General features: G+C 34.2%; 1 protein-coding gene, 1 long non-coding RNA gene and 1 other non-coding gene across 3 annotated transcripts in view; 1 reads left to right on the top strand and 2 right to left on the bottom strand.

Annotated features, from left to right (window-relative positions):
- CNTN5 (contactin 5) overlaps nt 1–17237 on the bottom strand; it is a 1221314-nt gene that overhangs the window by 567687 nt on the left and 636390 nt on the right. The window lies entirely within an intron of this gene.
- Nucleotides 1–17237, top strand: part of LOC118501225 — a 394674-nt gene that overhangs the window by 250896 nt on the left and 126541 nt on the right. The gene's annotated exons all lie outside the window — the stretch shown is intronic.
- LOC114501240 lies at nt 3977–4138 on the bottom strand. The gene has a single exon (XR_003684990.1). It is a non-coding gene; the product is annotated as a U1 spliceosomal RNA (small nuclear RNA).

Here is a 17237-nt window from a genome sequence, read left to right as displayed (position 1 = left end):
GTGGGGACTCCTGTGGCCCTGGGAGAGAGGACCGCGCGGCTGGAGCAGAGATCCTGGCAACTCAGCTGAGGGTGCCGGAACCGAGGGAGGCCTACCAGCCTAGCACAGCTGAGCCATGGACTCTATTTCCTTTTCTGAGATATGGTACTTTGGACTGGGCAAAGGGGGAAGGAAGGACTGTGTCTGTTTGTGGGTGTTTTAAGGGACTTTGGGATTTTTGATGAAGACATTAGGTCACTACTTTAAGTTTGTATAGCATTAAATAAACATTTCCTTTCGTTTTCACGAATCTCTGGCATTAAGAGACATTTTTCCTATAGACGGTGGACATAATGGACCTGGAGGGTTCTTTCAGTAATAGTATATCATCCCAGCCCCCCGCCCCTTGTTGTGCTCTGTAACAATGGCATTCCTAGGTAAGGAAGACAGTGAGGGCATGAAAATAATGATGGACAGTGAAAAAGTGTTAGGAGCGATAGACTACAGATTCCAATGGAAGAAATACTGTTGAAAATGAAACACTACAGTGTATGATTTGGAAAAGAAAACAGTGTGGTTAGAAAGTGGCTATTGGTAATGACATCTATTACATGACAATGGGAATAGGCATCTGAGAAATTTTGAAGGACAAGATGATTAAAAGAGAGAACAAAGTGCTAGTAGGAATGGATATTAGAAAGAGAAGTGTGCGGATATTGACATCACTAAGAATTAAGACAAGAGTGTATTTGGAAAAAATATCAGTGAACCAGGAGCTTAAATCTTTAGCATATAAGGGAAATAAATGGGGAACTGGAAATTGACTGTAGTAAACAGTCATGGGTAATGTTGTCTGAACATTTTTTTCAAGAGACAGGAAGAAACAACAGTCTAAAACATGCAAGAAATAAAGGGTGATGAATTTCTTTCATCACCATAACAGATTTTGGGGGGCTGCTTCATTTACAGATTAAGGCAAGAATGTTAATAATATAATAATGATAATGCTAGTAAAATTAAAAGATTGAGAGCTTCAGGGAAAAAAATGTGTGCTTAAAAGACCACCAGATTTCAATTAGAGCATCATATTTGAGGGAATACTGACAGAAGAGGTTCAGGGTTCAGAGGTTTTGTTACTGACCTTGACTGTGAGAGGTGAAAGTTTTCAGAAGTGTGATAGGTGAGAAATAAGATCAGATTTAAAAAAGATATAAAAATCGACAAAATGAACTAACAAACAATTTTTTTTTTTAATTTTAAAGATTTTATTTATTTTTAGAGAGGGAAAGGAGGGAGAAAGAGAGAGAGAAACATTAATGTGCGGTTGCTGGGGGTCATGGCCTGCAACCCAGGCATGTACCCTGACTGGGAATCAAACCTGCAATTCTTTGGTTCACAGCCCGTGCTCAATCCACTGAGCTATGCCAGCCAAAACTAACAAGCAAAATTTAGACAGCCTCAGAGAGCAGGCTGAAATCTGTTGGGGCAGGGGCTTGCGGGGCTGGGAGGGGGACTGTTAAACATGGGCTCGGACAAGGGTGTGGTGATTGCAGGCATGTGGAGGGGGAGGAGGGCATGAGGGGATAAATGGTGATAGGAGATTTGATGTGGTGAACACAATTTCCAGTGTACAGATGATGTGTTGTAGAATTGCACACCTGAAACCTGTATAATTTTGTTAAATACTGTCACCTCAATAAATTCAATAAAAAGGAATAAAAATGCACATGGGGATCAGAATATGATAATGATGGATGTTTGGGAATCCTGCTAGTCTTCACATACATATGTATGAGCAGGTAGAAGTGGAAGTCTGAGAATTGTGGGTACAATGAAGGATAAGGGCTCACTAAGATTACCCTGAGTTTTCTGGCCAAAACTTGTCTCAGCACCTTTACCCTTCCTCATACATTACAAATGTTAGGGTTTATCAGAGCTTGATTAGAACTTCCTTAAATCTCTAGTACTTTGCCTCAAAAACTCGCTTCATCTTTATACTTTCTGTCTTCTCCACCTTTGCTACATGATGAGAATCATATTTTATACACATATACATTGAGCCTCCTCAAATACATTTCTACACACATTTTCAGTATATCCTCACACAAGCTCTTCAGGAAACAGTAACTTTCCTAAATAAAATTCAGTTCTGTGAATTAATCCCATTCCCTACTCTTTCCCTTGGAACTTAATTCTATCAATTACTTCTTTTTTTCTTGAATAAAAATCTATACATTTTCATTATGGGTTAAAATCCTTGAGGGGGATGACATTCAAATAACCACTACAATGACAATGTAGCAGATAAAGGATTGAATTCTAGTCTTTATACTTAAGACTTTGGGCAAGTTATTAATGCATATGAAGATTAATGGCCTAGGTAATTGTTGTAGAATTGAACATGTTAGGGAAGCAGTTCCATAGTGATACTGTAGAAAGGCCTTGAACTTACCTATTCCCACAGACACAAATATATACCTATGTATACAGCAATTCCCTCTGAAGGAGGACTGAAGGCTGCCCATTGTTAACATGAAACCATAAAAATCCCAAGTAGTCAAAGATATCTTGAGAAAGAAGAACAAAGTTGGAAGAATTATACTACCTGATATCAAACTATATTATAAGCTTATAGTAATCAAAACATCATGGTGCTGGCACAGAAAACAGGCACATGTAGATCAATGTAACCCACACCTATTTGGTCAATTAATCTATGACAAAGAGGCAGGACTATATAGTGGATTAAAGACAATCTTTTCAATTAATGGTATTGAGGAAACTGGATAGATACATGCAAAAATAAAAATGAAACTAGACCGCTTTCTTAAACCGTACACAAGAATAAACTCAAAATGGATTAAAGACTTAAGTATAAGACTTGAAACCATAAAACTCCTAGAAGATAACATAGGCAGAAAAGTCTTGGACATAGCTCTTAGCAATAGTTTTTAGATATGTTCCTTGGACAAAGGAAACAAAAAATAAACAAATGGAACTGCATGGAACTAAAATGATTTTGCACAATGAGGGAAACCATTAACAAAATGAAGGCAACCAAATGAGTGGGAGAAGATATTTGCCAATGAACATCCAATGGGGGGTTAATATCCAAAATTTATAAAGACAAATACCATATGATTTCATTTGCATGTAGAATGAACAAGAAAAGAAACTGATTTATAGATACAGAGAAAAAACTAATGATTTCCAGAGAGGAGAAGGGTGAGAGATTGGTAAAAAAAATGAAGGGGAATAAGAGGTACAAATTCCCATTTATAAAATAAATGTCATGGGTGTGTTATGTATGGCAAAAGAAATACAGTCAATAATATTGTAATCATTGTTATAAGAACAACATAGTATTGTAATAACTATAACAACAGGTCAGACATCATGTGATCACATCATAAGGTATATAAATGTTGAATCTCTATTTTTACACCTAAAACAATATATTATATATTAATTATATTTTAAGAAAAATAAATTAAAAATTAATTGAATGTGTTAAAATTTGTGACATGTAGCACAGTGTTTCATACATAGCAAGATCACAATGAATGACAATTACAATTATTTTTAATCATGTGCCAACTCTCTATAGTATTTGATGTTACAGAAGACCATTCTTTTACTTTGTTACTCTTAAACCTGTGACCAGGTCAAAGATGTGTTGCAAACGTTTAGTCTTTTTTCCCTTTTACTTTCTTTTTTCTCTTAGCTTTACACATTTTCATAGAGCTACAGGAAGCATCCCCAAGCCCTTGATTCCCAAATTTGTCTTCCAAGTTTCAAACATGTACTTCTCACCTATACAAACCGCCTGTATATCAGAACAACTAAGGAATACTTTTAAACATCCTGGATCCTCTCCCAGATCAGAATCTCTGAAAACAGGATCTGTTATACTATGCTAGGACAAATTTAGAAATTAATGATGTATATTATGAATCAATTACTTTGTCAAAAAAGCGCATTACTGTATTTTTTTTCCAGGGGAGAGTGAGGACGCAGCTGCCCACTACCACAAATTGTCCAGTGGAGTTTCCCACATTTGGGAAATCACAGGGGCCAGCACATCCAGAGTGCAGCAGATAAACCTCACCCAGGGAAAACTGCCTTCATGGTCATGGTATCCCCTCTGCCAGGTAAGTATTGTATTTATTTTTTTGTGTTATTTTCTGATAGAGCTAGAACAATGCCTGACACATGATGGTTTAATAAATATTTATTAAGTAATTTTTTTAAAGATTTTATTTATTTTTAGAGAGATGGGAAGGGAAGAAGAAAGAGAGGGAGAGAAACATCAGTGTGTGGTTGCCCCTCACATGCCCTCTGCTGGAGACCTGACCTACAACCCAGGCATGTGCCTTGACTGGGAATCGAACCAGCGACCCTTTGGTTTGCAGGCCTGTGCTTGATCTACTGAGCTAAACCAGCCAGGGAAAAATAAGTAAATTAATAAATAGAAATAGAAGACAATGGAAAAGGCTTAATAGAACAATGATGAAGAATGAGGTCATTAGCAAGAAATACGTAACAGGACTCCTAAAAGTGCATGATGACTCCTGAAGACGATTTTTTGGCATGACCAAATGGAGGGCCATTAATAGAGTTACATGATATTCTTTAACAAAGTTTGGCATTTCAGGATTAGAAAATTAATAAAATGCAGAAAAGAAAACATAAAAAGGGGAATTGACAATAAAGGATAGCAGAGCAAGGTAGGAAAGATTCTAGGTTGGTCCTGAGTGTTGATTGGTCATGGATGAATTAAATCCATGTAATTCAAACAGCTTTTTTCAACTATAATCTTCTTTGACTAATAAAGTGTTCAAATTTCAGGATCATTTTGAACATTTTCTAGAAGTATTTAATTAAAAATAATATTTAAAGTACTTATGCACTATGTAAATTAGTACATTTTCCCCTGTAAACACAGTGGAGGAATACCTGGGTTTTGGTATTACACATTTTTCTATCATCTTGTTATCACTCATATTTGGAAACCATATTGCAGACACATCCATATGTTACCTCTGATTTATATGCATGTAATTGAACAAATGTTGCTTTAAAAGTGTTGATTTAAAAAGTTTGATTCTGAACACCTGTTTAATTAAAAAATTACAAGAAAAACCAGAAAACTTAAAAAAATTTCTCTTTTCCTTTCATCTAAAAGACAAAATGTCAAAACTGTACTTATATTTTTTATTTTTAATTGTTGTTTAAGTATAGTTGTCTCCATTCCCCCCCCCCCCCATAATTGTTTTTTTAATTTTTAAGAACATTGTTGACCCAGCTGGCGCAGCTCAGTGGATTGAGTGCGGGCTGCGAACCAAAGCATAGCAGGTTCGATTCCCAGTCAGGGCACATGCCTGGGTTGCAGGCCATGGCCCCCAGCAACTGCACATTGTTGTTTCTCTCTCTCTCTCTCTCTCTCTTTCTCTCTCCCTTCTCTCTCTAAAAAAATAAATAAATAAAATCTTTTTTAAAAAAGAACATTGTATTGATAGTTCACTCCCATAATCCCTAGCAGAAACATTCCTACATTTTTATAAGTAGATACAGCTCTTCTGCAAGCTTATTATGCTATTTTAAATAGTGAAAAATAAACAATGTGTATAATTTTTATTAATCTATAATATATACCAGTATTTCCATTGATCTGCTATATTCAAGAGAATAGTGACAACTGTGGGTTTACTCTTCCTCTAAAAAGTTTAATAGACATAGTAAGGTTAAAAAATAAAACTATAGATAGTAAAGATTAAAGCAATTCTTATTACAAAATGACATGAAAATAATTGGCATGGTCTCTAAAAATAGCAAATGCAGGTGTACAGTTTGTGAGTTCCAATACTAAGCAAAGGAAAAAACAAATGAAACAGATGCTCGATTGTAATTTCACCAATGCTACTAGACTTTTTAAAAAGTACAGAAATGAAAGCATAGTTGACTCACTTAGTTGCTCTTATGCTCCCTAAAAATGGAAATACATCTTAACATTTCTTCTATTTTCTCAACACAGCTGAATTTAAAACAATGCTTGAACATGAATTTTTTAATTGTTGAATGAATGAACATCCAAAACAAAATTTAAGTCATTCTCCTAATATGTTCTTGGGATATATATTTCAGTTTAGAGTTAGGAGACAGAAACTATTTAAAACAAAATTTCTAAAAATACTGAGTTCTAGCCTTTCTCCTATGTGTTGCAATACTAATTCTGTGAACACTGATGGTGTGACATTTATTATTATCTCTAAGTTTTGTTTGTAGTTGAGTTAGAGATGAAAGATATAAGAACAAGGTTGAAGGTGACAAGTCCAGCAGGATGTGTGAGGTAAAATGCTCTGTGAGACTTGCACAGGAGCAGTTTGGAAGGCAGATGATACATGCCAGCACCCAGGTAACGGTCTGGATGGAGACAGGCAGAGGAAGGTGAACTCTGGATGTTGAGGAGGAATGACAGAGGTATAGGAGATGAAAAGCAAGATTATTCTGGAAGCCACAGCAAGCTTCCAGAGTGAAGAGAATTTTCAAAAGATAGAGCAGTCATCAGTTTAAAATACCATAGTAAAGTCTAGTAAAAACAGGCAGAAATTGGATACTGTCTCAATCATTTAATAATATTTTAAAATAATTTATATGGACATTCTGTTCCACTAGGGATTGTTACAGGCTCACAAAGGATAAACAAAATAGTGGCTGATCCAAGAGAGCACACAATTGAAAAGACAAAAAAAAAAATAAAATAAAATAAAATAAAATAAAATTTTAGTGATTGCAATATAATGTTAAATTCTAAGATACTGAGTATAGATATTTACGTATCTCCTCAGGGCCATATTGTTGATGAAAATCTTCAAAACAGTGTATTTTTAATTAGATGATTAAAACCACATGAAGAAACAAAATATGTTATAAATATTAAGAAATGAATACCTATCCTTATGTTAATGATTTATTTTTTCTTTTTATTTCTAACAACAAAAAATAAATTTTGGAAGTCAATGGTTCTATCACTTCAGTACATACAGGGGTACCTCCATACCCATTGTTAATTGGTTCTGGAACTCATGAGGAGTGCCGAAACCACCGAGTACTGAACAATGAAGCATATTCTTTTGTGGGGTAGCAGCGTGACTCATTCAAGTTGTAGCAAGTGTGACAAGTCTCATGCAAGCACTGAGAATAAATAGCTGAAGAAAGTCTCTTCAGCTATTTAAGAGAGTATGCAATAAGGTTGTTAACACTGTACAGGTATAAACCAAACTTCGGGGTCCACCTGTTCTTCTGTTCTTGCACTGGCTCCCCTTGACAACATACATGACCTGACAAATATTGAAGCGGCCTCCCATTTGCACTACTGTAAAAAGCCATTGACCATTCTGTCTCTTGGTGCCTTCATGCTGCCTTTGCTTCTGGCAGTTAGATATAGAAGGATTCGCCTGCTGGTTTTAAATAAAGCCTCTAAAACAAACAGGCAAGCAAGCATATCATCACCTTTTCCAAATGCTGGCCTTCACTATCTAATCATAAACCCCAGGGACCATTTTATTTTATTCAGGTTCCTCTCTCCTCAAAACTGTTTCTTTCTCCCTGCTGTTACAAAATAAAATTTCCCTTGCAAGTAAATTAGGTAATATTTATTGAACAATTCCTATGTGTGAGGAATCATTCTAAGAGCTTTGTATTATCTCATTCAGTCCTAATAACAAACTAAGTTAGGTAATATCAGTTCCACTTTAAAGATGAGGAGAAGAAGGTATGAAGAGATTGGTTAATGGGAGGGCCTGGAGTAAAATGTCAGCTTTCAGATTCCACAGCCCTTGCTCTTCACCACTCTCATCAGTCCCCATCATTCCCCAAAACAACCCTGAGGAGTGAACAGCTTGAAGGTGGCTCTTCCATGAGCTGTAGGTCAATCAGACTAAATGGTTTGCTCCATTAATAGTATGTATAATGATATTTCCATAAAAATGATCATCTCCTCTCAATTAGGCTGAATACAGTGAACATGAGATTTATGAATAAATGGTACTCAGCTTTTGGCTTAAATGTCATTATTCCTTTGGTATGACTTTGGCTTATTTATTGTAAATCCTTGAACTCCCATTTCTTTGTCTGTAAAATGGGATTATAATGCCTATCTTTAAAATAGAAATATTCTTTTTTGAGTAAGTAAAATAATGTATGTAAAACAACCAGCATAATTCACAGAGCACATGGAAGGCCACCACTTAGTATTAATTTCTTTTTTCTTTACCTATCTATAAAAGAATAAAAGTAAACAATCTGATACTGTGTTTCATTCACTAGGTAGATTCCTTCTGTAATGTAGAGATCCAGATGTGGAAGATGGTCCTGTTCAGGATTTTAAACACTGTATATAATAAACAAATTTCCCCTATAAGCTACCAGTAAAAATTAAAAGCTAAACCCATGCTATGCTAGTTGCAAATGCTGATTGGTTTTTTTTTTTCCTCTGAAGTGTGTATGCACAGGTAAACTCTAAGAGAATCTACAATGAAATGTAATACTTCCATTTGGTAAAATAAGACACAGCTACTGCTGCCAAGGACTCTATAATTTAATGTAATAATTTTTCTACAGCTATATTAAAATATATTTTATTGACTTAATAGTATTAGTACCATGATTACATTTGAAGTTCAGAAGCACAAGGTTTACATTCATGATACAATGCTTAATTTTTAAACTCTAAGACTATAAGGAAACATGTCCCCATAGCTATGGGTTATCTATACTACATGTTATTTTGTATTGAGAGGAAATTTCAATGTCATGCCTGGTCTTAAATCTGTTCAGAAAATGTAAGTATTTTATTAAAGGTATTTGACTTGTATCAAACATGGAACAGCTATTTTTTTTTTGCTCAGCTATGCAGATAATTCAATTCTCCAGCTTTTGTTCCTTTACAATGTACACAGACAGCAAAAATTCCTTTTCAGTAGCACTTTCTTTAAGTGAAGGAAGAAAACGAATTGTTTACTTTCTACAATAAAATGCCCTGGGTTTGACTGCATTCAAACTCAAAGTACAAGTATTTCAATTGTTTTCCTAGTTCTGGAAATGTGTAGTTTTTGCCCTTGAGTGAAAGAAATGAAATCTTAACAGTTAACAGTACACTGGATTCCATATTTCTATCTGTGGACATACAAAGTCTGTCTAGAAGGTATCCAGCCATGTAATAGGAAAAATAGAGACATTTATTGAAGAAGATACAAAATACAAAAGACACACAAGACAGTGAGGCCTCAGTCCCCTTCAAAGTAGGCACCTTGGGACCTCACTCAGTTCTCCCAATCACCATCAGCTGCCCTTTCATATTTTCCTGAACCTCATTGATGGTCTATAATCTCTTCCCTTTCAAAGGTGATTTTAGTTTGGGAAAATCCAGAAGTCACAGGGAGCCAAATCTGGGCTGTAGGGGTTCTGAGTCACCTGGGTGATTTGATGTTTTACTAAAAATCTCTGTATGAGACATGATGCATGAGTGGGTGCATTGTTGTGATGATGCTGCCAATCACCAGTTGCCTATAGCTGTGGTTTCTGAATCATCTGAATAGTTTTTGTAGAGGAATGTTCAAGCTTAATGCAAAATTTAATGCAGATTTGTTGTTCTACTTGCTAAGTCATTTTGAATTTAATGGTCACACAGTACACATGCTCACTCAGTGACGTGTACTGCCCCCACTGACTAGTACAGTGAAGTCATCATTGTTCACACATGTGCATTCTCCTTGGCTGCCAGATTACATCAAATCAATTTCATGCAAACTGTTCTCGTTATATTAACAAAGTCCAGTGACCTTTTTCCCTGACAGACCTTGTATATACACATTTAAAATACAGAAAGCAATTTCCAATCCAACAGTTTGTTCTGTACTTTACCTCAGCCTAGAATTTACATGAAGGATTGGCTTAAAAAATACCTCTCAAAATACGAATAAGAGACTATAGAATATTCACTTTGCAATAATATCTTGTATAAAAATAAAATTGTTTTATTTTAACTTCGCTGAATTTTAAGAAAAAGTTAGAAGTTATAACTGGATTTGGGCCATGTAATAACAATATACCTATCAAAAATCTTCTTTGTCTCATATACATGTTACATTTTTGAAAAGAAGAATATACATAGGAAGTATAAAAAGACAAAAAACAGATTCATCAGTATGATCAATGTCTACAGAGTTATTTTGGTTACTTTTTTTCCACAAAAGTCTAATAAAAGTTTATTTTTTAAATCAAATTTATAAGACAAAGCCTGGCTGGTGTAGCTCAGTGGATTGAGTGTGGGCTGTGAAGCAAAGTGTCGCAGGTTCGATTCCCAGTCAGGGCACATGCCTTGGTTGCAGGCCACGGCCCCCAGCAACCACACATTGATGTTTCTCTCTCTCTCTCTTTCTCCCTCCCTTCCCTCTCTAAAAATAAATAAATAAAATTTTTTTTTAAAATTTATAAGACAAAATAAGAATTAATGATGGTTTGTAAAACCTACTGAGAATTTTAGAATTACAGAGAATATATCCAACTAGAATTGCCATATTTAATAAATAAAAGATTTTCATATGTTAAATGCAATGTATGGAACATATGAATACTAAAAAATCCATTTGAAATTCAAATTTAACTAGTAATGTTATATTTTATGTAACAACTCTAAATTCCAACTTACCTTTTAGTTGTGTTCCAAATATGTTTAATAATATATTTATAAACAAAATGCACTTTTAAATGATTTTTACTTATTCAAAATTAAGTCCTCCTTTGTCTCTTGTCTGTTGTTGAACATACTATATCTATTCCTCCTTTAAAAATTCAGAACACTTTCTAATTTTGGCACATGTTCTTAAACTCACAATAATGAACTTGTTTTGGCATTATTTTATTCCCCATTGTACGTGATTGCTGCCCTAGAAAGAGTGTCACATTTGCTATGTAGGCAATTGTTGTCCATTCTCATATACTGGCAGCTAAAACAGGGGCTGGGGTAGGGGCAATGCCCCTTTACATGCACTATTCAGTCTCACATCTTCCCTTACTCTCCAACACAGATTCACAAACAACTTTTCTCCCCCTTTCTCTCCTTCTCTCTCTTTCTTCCTTCCTGCTAAAGCAGTGTGGCTGTGATAGTTTTATGATAATGAATAGAGACAAATGTGTAGAAAGTTTGTTTTTGTTTTGTTTCATTTTTCATCCTTGATAGTTAAGAGTAGGGACCAAGGGCGTAAATGGGGCAAGGCTCTGTGGAGGAGTGTACATGGGATTCTTGCTACTGAGTAGGAACGCCAGCCAGGGAAGTGCTTATTGCATTTATGAGCTAGTGCAGGGATAAAATCCAACAAATTTGGCCTACAAAGTATGTTCTTTGTCTTTAGAACAACAACAAATACCAGTAGTGCAATAAATGTAGAATATGAGATGAAACATTTCTGGAAGAGGAAGGAAGAGAATGAATTGTTTTTTTTTTTTTTCTTTTTTAATATATTTTTTTTAAGATTTTATTTATTTTATTTTTAGGGATGGAAGCAGAGGGGGGGAGAGAGAGAGAGAGAGAGAGAGAGAGAGAGAGAGAGAGAGGGAGAGAAACATTAATGTGCGGTTGCTGGGGGTTATGGCCTGCAACCCAGGAATGTACCCTGGCTGGGAATCGAACCTGGGACACTTTGGTTCCCAGCCCGTGCTCAATCCACTGAGCTACACCAGCCAGGGATAGAATGAATTGTTTAATGATAAGCAAATGCAGAAATCCCAAATGAACTTTCCTCACTGATACATTTGTAAACTAAACATCAAGAAAACTTTCTAGGAATTAACTTCTGTTAGATCTTTTTCTAATATATAACTCTACACCTAAGGACTTGCTTGGATAAAAAACCCAAAAGGCATGTATTCACTTCAATATCCTTCCCTTAATAAAAATCGAACTAATCCAAACTCATTGATGTGTTATACATCTTAAAAAAGTCCTTTTAAAATTTCCACTAAGATTTACCCCAAACATAAAAGTATTGTTTGCTTATTAAAATTTGTTAATATGCAATTTTCCTGGGTTAGCTGAAATATTTCCCAATTTCAATGTTCAATTTACAAACTACTTTCCAGAAACCTACCTATTTTTCTGATAAAATTTATATATACAATTATGCACACATGTATGTATGTTTGTGTCTTTATTTTAATAAATATAATTACATGGACTTGTGCATAGACAGTGTTTACATAATTCTTGAATGACTTAAATATTTAAAATTTGGGTACATGAAATAAATACGCTAAAACTTAATATAAAAATCCACTGAAAAATTTAGGGCAAAATCTTGGCATTATTTAACCTAATTTTCAAGAATATTGTTCACTTTTCTTAAAACAATCTTATTGGCAATCATGTAGTGGTTGAGTGATTTTTTAAAATATGTGTGATCCAGATGTCATGTACATTCAGATAAAGACATTTTATTAAGAACAACATTTTCATCACAGTCCTATGGGTAATTTTTACAAATAAAGTAGCCCAATGTATGGTCTTCTTTAGTTAATTCATAGATCAAAATGTCAATCATTCAAAATTTGTTGCTCCTTTAACTCACTGAGTGGGGAGATTCCTTTGCTAGACAAAGTTTTATGGGACATATTTAATCATCCCAGTCCCAGGCTGAAACATTGCTACAGTCTAGCTGGGCAAATCATTTAAACCTTAATGCAAGCTGACTGAAATGCCATGGGTTCAAGTTCCAGTTCTGCCACTTGCCGGCTGATTGATCATGGGCAAGTTACTCAGTCTCTCTCTGATTCAAATTCCTTACTGATAAAATGGTGGTAAAATTTTACTTTTGTTCATACAGTTGTTTTAGGTTTTTTTAAGATTTTATTTATTTATTTTTAGAGAGAGAAGGGAGAGAGAGAGAGAGAGAGAGAGAGAGGGAGAGAGAGAGAGAGAAACATCAATGTGTGGTTGCTGGGGGTTATGGCCTGCAACCCAGGAATGTACCCTGGCTGGGAATCGAACCTGCAACACTTTGGTTCACAGCCCATGCTTAGTCCACTGAGCTATGCCAGCCAGGACTTGAGTTGTTTTAGGTTTTAAATTATTTGATATTTGTAAAGTATATGCATAGTGCCAGGCACATGGTAAGTGCCATGTGTTTGTAAATTTTTGTTTTACAAAAAAAAGTAAGTTCTAAGTTGTAAATTCTTGAAAACAAATCATATACAGAATGCAGTAAAATCAGGACTAGCAAAAAATTAAAATTCATTACCATTACAATCATGAAATATATATTCATGTTTGTAGATTTAAGTTACATTAAGATTTGCTCTAGGCCTTTTTCACATACTTAATTTAATCCTTTTTACAATTCTGTGAAGATATATTATTATTAATTTACAGAAGGAAAAAATACCTGAAACTTAGAGAGATAAAGAAAATTCTTCTGGATAATAACAGCTGAAAAATGATAGACCTGAATTCAAACCCAGTTCTAGAGACTTTAATTTCAGTATTCTTTCCATTATGTAATAGGTACTGTAGCATCATGAGAAGGGCTTAGATATGCTCTGCCAGAAGCTCATGAAAAGTTACTAAATTTAAATCATTGCAACTGTGAAGAGCACAAGTTGAGTTTTATTTCTTCTCTCATCTAAGTAATAATAACCATCATTTTAAAGAAGCTACTATTGTACAGGATGCTTTACATATATTGTCAAGTGTTACAGCACAATTTATATGTCATTGTATGCACAGATAAAAATATTTGACTGAAAGTGATTAAGTAATTTACCGAAGTATATCATGATCTGGTTAGATGGGTATCAAACCCAGTTGCATTGAGCTCATTCCACTAAATCATATTATCTTTTATTCAAATACCTCTAGGTAAGTGAGAAGATTTTTTCATAAAAGAAAATCTCAGTTGACATCTTCTCTATGATATTACAAATCATTCCCACATTTTCTACCATAACAGTTTTAAAAGCATTAACACTTATACCGAATTTCTATAGTGTCTTCCAAATTTAAAGATATGGGATTACAGGAACCCACTGACAAGACTAATTTATAGACTAGTAATTCTCTTTTCAGAATTTGACTTTGAAAGTCGAGAAGAGTCAAAAGAAAATGAAATAGAATAATAAAGTAGGAGTATGGTATTTCTAAAGAGCAAATATTCTTAGAGCAAATTGCAAAGATTAGGAGGTCAGAGAGATGAAAATTTTAGAACATTGAAGGGGCTATTATATCTCATTACCTCTTGGTCTAAACACTGAGATTGGGTTGAAATTCAGTTTATATGCATAAGGTAATTTATATTCACAAAAAAGTTATAGAATATGATATCTGACTGACATTAATTTTCATCTCTGATCTTTTAATTCTGGGTGATATAAACAATCTGTTAATCTACCCTGAAACTCTATGAGATTAGCAAAGGCTTGCTGGGGATATAGGGGGAATGCTTGTATTAGGTAGGAAGAATTGATAGAGCTTGTAAAAATAGATTATTTAGTCTTGTGATTCCTGAATTTCTTCAGAGGACTGTTAAAACCAGATTCCTGGCTCTCCTGACACTCTGTGTGTTTAACAAATGTCTTAAAGAATTCTGACGAACAGCCAATTTAGGTACAAGAACCTAGGCTAGTTGAGAATCCTAGTTAAAATAAATAGTAAAATAAGTAAAAGAATTCTTTGTAAACAGAATGTTACAGTTAGAATATCAAGCTTATCTCTGAAAAAAATAGAAGATGTGGCTAATAAGATTCCTTAAATAAGTAATTTCCACATTATTTGTGTAAACATTTAGAAACCACAGAAAGGTTTTAAACAGAAAGGGATGGCAAGAATCCATAGCATTGTGCTTGAAAACCGCTACAAGTAGAAGTGTGAGGAGGGTGGATCTGAATAAGGGAGGAGAGGATGCAGAAAGTAGGAGGAGGCTCTTGCCATAATCAAATTGAGAGTAAATTCTAAACTGTGTGGTTTGAATGGGATAGTAAGAAGAAAAAGAAGTGACAAATTTAGGTGATAACCCAGGTTTGACAGACTTTGAATAAAAGAGTGGAATTAGTCAAAATGACCCCAAGTTCTTTAGCTCCATTAATTGCAAGAATGTTGGTGACAAGGGTAGAAGGAAAGCTGTGACAGTTCTTTCTTTAGCTTCAAGTAGAAGTTCATTTACCGAGGAGTGGGAAAGAAAAGCAACTTTAGAAGAAAAGTGAAGAAAGATGTAATATTTAGTTATATTGTATTGCTTGGCAAAGTTTAATCCCTAACAAATCAGAGATTTTTCTTTCTGATATCTAATTAGAACTTTGAAAGCATCTTATTATCAATGATATGTATAAAAAAGTTAAAGTAACTGTCAACTTTTTATTTCTGTTTGCTTTACTCTTTCAATCTTCTAAAGTTCATTGACTGTGGCATTACTTATGCTATAGATAAGTCTGTATGTGTTGTGCAAATGTCAAATGCATGTATTTAAATATTTAAATTATTGAACAGGGAAATTATTGCAGATATCTCTACATATGTACATGTGAAAACTATACTAACTCAATAGCAAGGCTTAACATTTGTTTTCTTAATAGGTCTGAAAGCTAGAGCTGTGCAGCAGTATTCATTTTTCATAGCTGTAAAGTTTTCATAGCTGTATTTCACATGGTAGGGAAAGATATGAATTTTATACCAAACCAGGGAAAATCTCTCTATACTTAATCATCAAGGACAATGGCTTAGGTCATAATTTATTCTCCAGCATTCAAAGTTAGCCCTCTGAAGGTTGCTCACTTCCATATTAAACTTCTGTAAAAAAAAAAGGTATAAAAAGATTTGGTAACAAACCAAGTATATTAATCATAACTCTAGGCCAATCTGGGGCATTCAATTTAAGGATTCTCTTGAAGCACTTATGGAAGTTCTCTATATCTTTAAAATCATTTATATATGCCATTATTTTATTAATAATGACAAAAGTTAGGTATCCCATTTTGGTCAAAATGCGGACATTTCTAAACTTTCCTATTCACCACATAAATACTTTAATACAGAATGTTTTAGGCAAGACTGCTGAGAGATCGTAGGGAAACACTAAATTTTAAAAAGTAGAATAAACATTTCTTGGTATCTCTCACATAGACATATTTCACACTCAAGTTAATAAAGTCTGAGCTTGCTTCTTCATTTTCTTCCAAGTGATTAGCCTTCCAATTGAAGAAAACAAAGTCAAATGCAATATTATACAAGTTTTATGAAAAACAGAGACTATGAGACTAGCTATAAACCATTCACTTTACAACACAGTCAAGGCTAAGACCTGGGCATTTTGATTCTTAGTTCATTATTATCTTCACTCTAGTTTATTTAACTTTCATTTAGAATTCATGTACAACTAAATGTGTAGATTATTCAGAAGTCCTTAATTTTTAATAATTTTGGAAGGAAAATTAATTTAAATACTCAAGTAGCAATGATTTTTTGAAGTTGTAACCCTTAATTATTATTTTAGTTTAGGTTTGTTTAGTACAGTCAAAGTAAAAATACTTATGCTTTAAAAGACAACCTGATCACTTCAGCCTTTATCACATTTCACATAAGATGTTTAAATACCATTTATGTTCTACAGTGCATTTAAAATCAGTGAGGGGTAGAGATACATTTTACTTGACCAATAGAAAAATAATGATTCTAAACTGGCTCTGAATGCACATCATGTAGTTTTCATCTTCTGACAGAGCAGTATTTCAGAAAATGACAGCGAAGAGGAATTTACAGCAGGTGCATTACTACTTGGGAACTAATCTCAACCACATGGCTCTTAACATGAAAAATGGATTTTAATAATCCTGGCTCTATGAGTTGTGTGATCCTACCTGGTGGCAATGCGATTAGCCACAGCCTGAAAGATTAATTGAGATATATAGTGCATGAGTACATCTAGTGAATTTCAAGCTACTCTGATTATGCCACAGTTTGCATAGTTAATGCTGCACCCTTATAGTTAAAAAACAAACAAACAAATAAATCAATATTCTGCTATGACAAGAATGAAAACTTTTCTTTCCTTAGGTCATTAAACAAGTCACTTAAACAGTATAAATGTCTTCCAGACATAAGGAAAGTTTTAAAAAGATGGATAGATGATAAATAGATAGGTAGAGCCAATCAGAGATTTTAAAACTTATTCCATCATTATGTATATTATTTAAAATAACATTTTTTTTCAGAA

This window comes from Phyllostomus discolor, chromosome 6 (genome assembly GCF_004126475.2).
Source record: "Phyllostomus discolor isolate MPI-MPIP mPhyDis1 chromosome 6, mPhyDis1.pri.v3, whole genome shotgun sequence".
Classification (NCBI taxonomy): domain Eukaryota; kingdom Metazoa; phylum Chordata; class Mammalia; order Chiroptera; family Phyllostomidae; genus Phyllostomus; species Phyllostomus discolor.
Note: the sequence above shows the minus strand (reverse complement) of the source record. Positions and strands in the feature narration are given on the sequence as shown.